We start from the raw sequence: 7,158 nt of genomic DNA, 5'->3' as shown, positions 1-7,158 counted from the left end.
AGGAGGAGGAGGGGGAGGAGGAGGAGGAGGAGGAGGAAGACCACAGAAAAGAAAACCAAAAACCAAAAGACATGTCTGCTGTTTGGTTTACAGTTCAGGCTGAACAAGCTTGAGGACCTGAACTCAGCTCCCCAGAACCCTTGCAAAGGCCAAGTGAGAACTGAATTTCTGTAACCTGGCAAGCAGAGCAGAGACAGGTGAATGCATAGTATTTGCTAGACAATTTGCAAGCTAAATAGCAAGACTGTTGTTCCATGAGAGACTGTACTTCCAAAATAGGAGAGAATGTTATAGGGAAAACCTGGCATCAACCTCTCATTCTATGTTATTCAATGTCACATTCTCTCACCTCTATCCATCTATCTCTATCTATCTATCTATCTATCTATCTATCTATCTATCTATCTATCTATCTATCACTATCTATCTATCTATCTATCTATCTATCTATCTATCTATCTATCTATCTATTTATCTCTATCTATCTATCTATCTATCTATCTATCTATCTATCTATCTATCTATCTATCTATCTTTCTTTCTATCTATCTATCTATCTATCTATCTATCTATCTATCTATCTATCTATCTATCATCTATCAAGTGCTTATTAAGTGCCACTATATAAGAATAATACTTATCAGCTATTTATCTAATTTAATTGTTTGAACCCAGAATATCTTAGGATAATGTTGTGGATTATCCACATTTTACATTACTGTGCCCTATAAGAAATAAACATTTACTAGATAGGATAATTGGTTTCTCACCAGTCTTGGTGAGTCTATATTGATGTGAGTGGGCTGCACAGATATTTCAAAGAAACAAAATTGCAAGGTGTGTGTGTGTGGGAATTTAAAGTCAAATTATCCTGCTTATAAAGTACAACCTCATGATCTCATTACTTGAAAAACTTAGAGGACAGATGACTCAATCTCTTTCACCATAGGACATAAGCCATTATATTCGGCGAAAGAATCATTAAAGTGTAGATATTATAAGAAACAGTGTGGTTAATTAATTGTTCACATATATCCTACAGATCCCATTTAGTTCTTCCTAGAATAATCCATTATGTATAGATGGATAAAATTAATGTCTGAGCTGAAATAAGGTATTAATCCCTGCCCCCAATTCTGGGGTGAATAGTTAGTGTGAGGATGTGTTCCTGTGTAGGAGGAAAAGGTTTTCAATGCTGCTAAATGTTACCAAGAATGCTATAATTTAAGGGTGTGACGGTTATCCTTCTCTGACTATCTCATCCCAGCACCTATGATTGTGACGCCTCTCCTTTTGTGATTCATCAGGTCCATTTATATTCCCTCTGCAGCAGAGCTTTCTACTAACTTTTATTTAAATCTGGAATAAAATCTTATGTTGTAAGAAGCAGGTCATCATTTATTGGGGTGGGGTATAACCGTTTTATTAGATTTCAGTGTAAAGGCATAACTATTACAAATATGAAAGTTGCATGGCAATTATCTAATGATCTTTGAAGAAACTGGACAGCCACAAAAGAAATTTTAATAATAACAGAATGGCAGAAAATATCAACAGAAGTACCTGAGGACTAGATAGTGAATTTTTGTACCCATGTTGTAAAAAGTTTGCCAATTTAATTACCAATTAAGGTAATCTGAATTTCAAACTTTGTATAGCTTTAGTAGTTTGATATTTAAAAACTACAACTCCAATATCTATTGTTTTTTTTTTTTTGCTCATTATTTACTATGATGCATCTACAAGTACCTGCCAAACAAGCTAGGATTAGGTGTTGACATTAAATTTAAGCAAAGGGCTCAACCGAGCACTCATTACATGTCACTGTTATGTTGGAATTCAATAACAGTAGATAATTAAGTTCTGAACTTCTCAATGATATTAAATCTCCATCAAAGGAAGATTTAAATAAATTCAAATTAATGCTGTTATGTAAAAGAAAACTTAGTTGTATGCTATTAGCCACAGAAACAAGACAAACATATGTGTTGCTATGTTAGAGAGTACCCTTTGGTATCTGTTGTGTTCTTGATCTTATGTAGTTTTATTGGGGCAAAATGAAATCTCAAAGTAATTTAAATTCGTATTTTTATAATTGCTAATGATGTTGACCTCTTTGAAAGATGTTTTATATACATTTTTATTACTTCTTTTGAGTACTCTCTGAAAAGGTCCATATCCATTTTTAAATGCCTTCTTTGTTCTCTTGACCCTCTGACTCTTGAGTTATTAGTGTATTCTTGAATTAATCTTATGTCATATGTGTTGCTTGCAAATATTCTCCCCCACATTATGGGCTTCTTCTTCACCAGACTGATCCCTTTTCTTTACAGAAGAATTTTAGTTTTGTAAGGACATTTGTTATTGTTGGCCTTAATTTCTGAATAAAATAAAAGAGTTCTATTCATGAAGTCATTCCCTACATTTATATTTTGTAGGATACCACTTATGCTTTCTTTAGAAGTTTTATGGGTGTAAGAGGTCCCTTCTTCACTGCTAGAAGGAATAAAACCTCGCACAGTGAGTGTAGGTAGTTTTCAAAAACCTGAAAAAACAATCTACCATGTGACCCAGCTAGACCACACCTTGGCATAATCCCAACAACTTGCCATCCCAAGCCACAGATACTAATTAAGCCATGTTCATTGTTATCTTATTCACCATAGCTAGAGAATGGAAATAACCCACATATCCTTCCACCTATGAGTTAAATGGATAATAAAAAGTGCGGTTCGTATACACAATGGATTTTAGTTGGCTCTAAGAAAATAGAAAGCACAGATCTCACAAGAAAATGGATGCAAATAGAAAAAGATATTGAATGACCCAGAGCCAGCAAGACGAATGCTTCATGTTCTCTCTCATCTGAGGTTCCTAGCTCCAAACAGTTAGGACAAGAAAAGCAGAAAGAGATCATGCAGGAGAGGAAAAAGAGCTCCAGAGAGGGATCTAGTAGGAAAAGGGAGGAAGAAGGCGTTAAGATTCTTTAAAACATAAGTTCTATGGGGGAAAGAGACTAGGAGCTAGTCATCAAAATTCATAGATAAAATTCTAGAATTCCAACCTTCAGAGTTAGAGATTTCTTGACATACATGTTGTTTTAACATACATACACAAACAACAAATTGCACTGAAAACTTGTGTAAAGAGGCTAGAGATAATATGAATTCAGGGCAACTCTGCTTTATGAACTGTAAACATTCCACAAATCCCATAAAATGATTTATAGGTAATGCATATTATACAGGTAAATCTATTTTATTAATATTGTAAGTGTAGTTTGTTTTCTGGCCTATTTTTATTTAGGTCTGTATCATTCCTATGTGGAGATGGAGACGTGAACTAAATTCTGTCTCTCCAGAATGTGTACTTTAGTAGCAGGTGTTCTTCCTATGCTGTGGCACACAGTACAAGGACGGGGTGACTAAAGCAGGGTAGTCTCATATCCAATGAGGTGCTAAAGGAACATGCTAGAACAAAACCTTGAGGCAGCAACAAAAGGGAAGCACATTCCTGCCTAGTGTTCTGTTTATTGAAGGGAGATCCCGAAGTTTTGAAACAGTAAACAATTTAGATTTAATCGTTGTCCCTAGCAGGCAGTTCATGGGCTCCTTGAGGGATTCTACAATGGTTTCCTTATTTTGCAAACAGAATAGCTGAGAAAGCTGAATTTGATTGGAGGTCAGAGCCTGTGTATATTCCATGTGGTGATTGTTTGATATAGGGAGTATACATACAGAGGAAGAATCATTTCATGGCTCACCAGGAGACTTGTTAGTTCCATGCTCGTCTTCATCCTACCTTACTCTGAAGGTGCCAAGAGATGAGTGGGTAGTTAAAAGTGCTGAGAGCTTTGTTCACCATAGTTTGCAACTGCACATTTTTAAACATGAATCTTGTTGATGCAAACGCAACATGATGGCATGAAATAACTTGGATGAGTGGTAAGTTGACTAGTCTAACTTACATCTCAGTAACTCAGGAAGTGTTGAGGTACCAGTTGCTTCCTCTAGTTATTTTCATGTCTAATGCCTCATCTCATTTTAAATTAAAATTAAGACTTTAATATCCAACAATACAGTATATTGCAAGCATTTTAAGGATTCTTCTTTAATTCACCCTTACCATAAGGAAAAGAACCCCTGACTTTTGTTTGTTAATATGCTGATTTAAAGACCCCACAGCAAACTTTCTGAAAGGTTTGCTGAATTTGGGGTATTGAGCATCGCACTTGGAAACTGAAGCAGACTTCAATGCTCTCTGGATTTACTATCATCTCTACACTGGATTAACAAAGTATACCCTTTTACATATGCTTTTCAATGAGACTTTCTGGAACTATCGACAGCCCACTTAGAAATACTCATTTTTTGAGACCATGTTATGATTATATCACCTCTTTCTCTGTCCAGACCGTCCCATGTATGGAGCAGCATTTGGGCCCATATGTTGAGCTTTCACATGCTAAAAACTAAATCTAGAGCAAACCATTGGAGTTTGTAAAATTCAATATGCGGAATTTGTAACGTGCTGACCGAATTGACCTGATTTGCATAGAGTAGAAGACTTTGCACCCAATTGGTTTTTTCCCCATAAAATGGAAAAAGTAATAAAGGCACTGTCAGCTTTTTCTAAAATTGAATAATATGGTCATTGAATAATTCTCTATAATAATCACCCCTAACCCAATACTCACCTTATATTTTTGTGGAAACAAAACCCATTGTATATTCAGCCACTAGGGGTCAGCAGATACTGGCAATGTTGGGCTCAACTGTCCTGGTGAGAGTCAGAAGATCTAGATCTCTGGGTGGGTATAATGAGATCTCTCCTTACACTCTCAGGTAAACACAGGGCCATCCAGGATTTTGCAGACTTTTGACTCTCCATCCTTTCACTTACCTATCTTGAGGATAGGAACAGGAAATGACAAGACATGGAAAAGACCCTGTCTACAGCCAAAGAAGGGAAGATGGAATTCGATGGGTAGGAAGCAGCCGCAGAAGAAAGAGCAGCTAGCTGAGCTTTTGTCCACCAGTGAGTCCATAGATATTTGGGGTCTTTCTCTAACCCCGAAGACTACAGGATACAGTGTCTAGAGTAGAAAAATAAGCATCTCCAAGCAATGCCAAGGTATAGGTTTGAGAACTTTACAAGGAGAAACTTTGATGGATCTCACAAATCCATGTTTAATAGACCCCTTTGCCCTCAATGATTTTGATGAAAAAAATGTTTGAAATCACTCTTTCCTATAGTTTGACAGCATAACAATGATTAGGGGGAGCAGAAAAAAAACAGCATCAGGCCCAGTTAATTTTCTTTGCATTACCTCTCCATTCTTTGTTATTTGTTGCATAGTTGTGGCCAAGACTAATCCTCTTCCAGCTCAGCAGAAAAGCACACAGGCCTTAGGTTATAGTAACCAAGCACTAAATGAAGGATGATAATCTAGCTCTCCAGGGTTTGGGGTGCTTAGCAAGGTCAAGATACCATAGAAAGTTATGATCTTAGAACAGCATAAGCTTTGCTTACAGAAGCTACACAAAAAGTTTTCCTTGAGAGACCGAAAATTAACATCGCCTTTGATGCCACACTGACTCATAGCTGTCTCTGTGCCTCATGATTTGGGTGTAAAGCACGCTAGGAGTCCCTGTTTCTCTTCTGCATAATTCTAGTCCACCACTTTAAAGCACACTTCATCCAATAAGTATCTTGAGAATCATGTTCATTTACACAGTGATCTAATCTCTGTGCTCACAGGATGGCCTAAAAGCATTCCTAACAGATGTGAGCTATTTCTATATTTAGAAATGGATCAAGATGAGAATTTATCAGCCTCATCAGTAGCTGCAACAAGGGAAACAATGCATTAAGTAACTTTGTCTCTAACGAGGCTGGGCAGAGTGGGAGTGTCTATCAAGAGGGAGTCTGTTGTACACCTTCTAAGTGCATTATCTTGAAATAGCATGGAAATTAGAGAGCCATATTTTCATATCACATATTTGAACCCTATAATTTATTTTAAATAATTAACTATTGTTTCTATTTTTCCTAGCATTGCCATGTTTCCACATATACATATATGTGTGTGTGTGTGTGTGTGTGTGTGTGTGTGTGTGTATGTGTATAGCCATGCATATGACTGCCTGCAGAGGCTAGAAGAGGGTATTGGATCACATGGATCTTTTGTTACAGACAGTTGTGAGATATCATGCATTTGCTGGGAACTGAACCTGTATTCCCCAAGAGTAGCAAATGCGTTTACCCTCTGAAGCAGCTCTCCAGTCCCTAGACATGGATACTTCCACACTGGCAAGGAATAAGATTCTCAAGTGCAATTACCTTCCCATTCCCTAACAGAATGGGAACATCCTTATCTCTGAGACAGGAGATCATCAAGACTCATCACTGTTTATATACCTTAATAAGTCTTTATTGGGTGATGGATACTGTGATGGATACTCTTCACTGCCAACTTGAATACACGAAGATTTACCTAGGAAGCACATTTCTGGGTTGGACTGTGAATGTTAAAAGCCACCCTGAATGAGGATGGCACCCTCCCACAGGCTCCAATCCCAAAGTGATTAAAAGGAAGAAGTTAGCTGAGTTGAGAAGTTACTTCTTGACTGCAGATGCAGTGTGACAGTGACTTTGTGCCTCTTTGAGATGTCGTCCTCCTGAGATGGACTGTTTCCCTTATTGAAGCATATACCAAAATAGATGCTTCTACCCTAAAGTTGCCCTATCAGGTGTTTGTCCCATAGGAGAAATGTCCCACTACTCTGCAGGGATCACATATTTCTTCATCTATCACACTTCTCACAGTTTTTCACAAGTTACCATTCTTAGTGTAGAAACACATAGGTTCGTGATTGGAGAGATGGTTCAGTGGGTATTTCTTTTAGATAACCAAGATTCAGTTCCCAGCATACACATGGCAGCTCACAACTGTCTGTAACAAAACTCTAAAAATCCAATGCCCGTGCTCGCTTCGGCAGCACATATACTAAAATTGGAACGATACAGAGAAGATTAGCATGGCCCCTGCGCAAGGATGACACGCAAATTCGTGAAGCATTCCATATTTTTTTTTTCACCAGAGACTATGAAAGCCAGAAGATCCTGGACGGATGTTATACAGACACTAAAAGAACA

The 7,158-nt window shown here is 37.5% G+C and overlaps 1 protein-coding gene and 1 non-coding gene across 2 annotated transcripts in view; one reads left to right on the top strand and one right to left on the bottom strand.

Moving 5' to 3' along the window:
• Kcnd2 (potassium voltage-gated channel subfamily D member 2) overlaps nt 1-7,158 on the bottom strand; it is a 496,347-nt gene that overhangs the window by 191,375 nt on the left and 297,814 nt on the right. The gene's annotated exons all lie outside the window — the stretch shown is intronic.
• On the top strand, nt 6,986-7,092 carry LOC115031458. Its single transcript, XR_003837078.1, has one exon. It is a non-coding gene; the product is annotated as a U6 spliceosomal RNA (small nuclear RNA).

The sequence above is a fragment of the Mus caroli genome, chromosome 6 (assembly GCF_900094665.2).
Source record: "Mus caroli chromosome 6, CAROLI_EIJ_v1.1, whole genome shotgun sequence".
NCBI lineage: Eukaryota > Metazoa > Chordata > Mammalia > Rodentia > Muridae > Mus > Mus caroli.
This window is presented reverse-complemented; position numbering and strand designations above follow the sequence as displayed.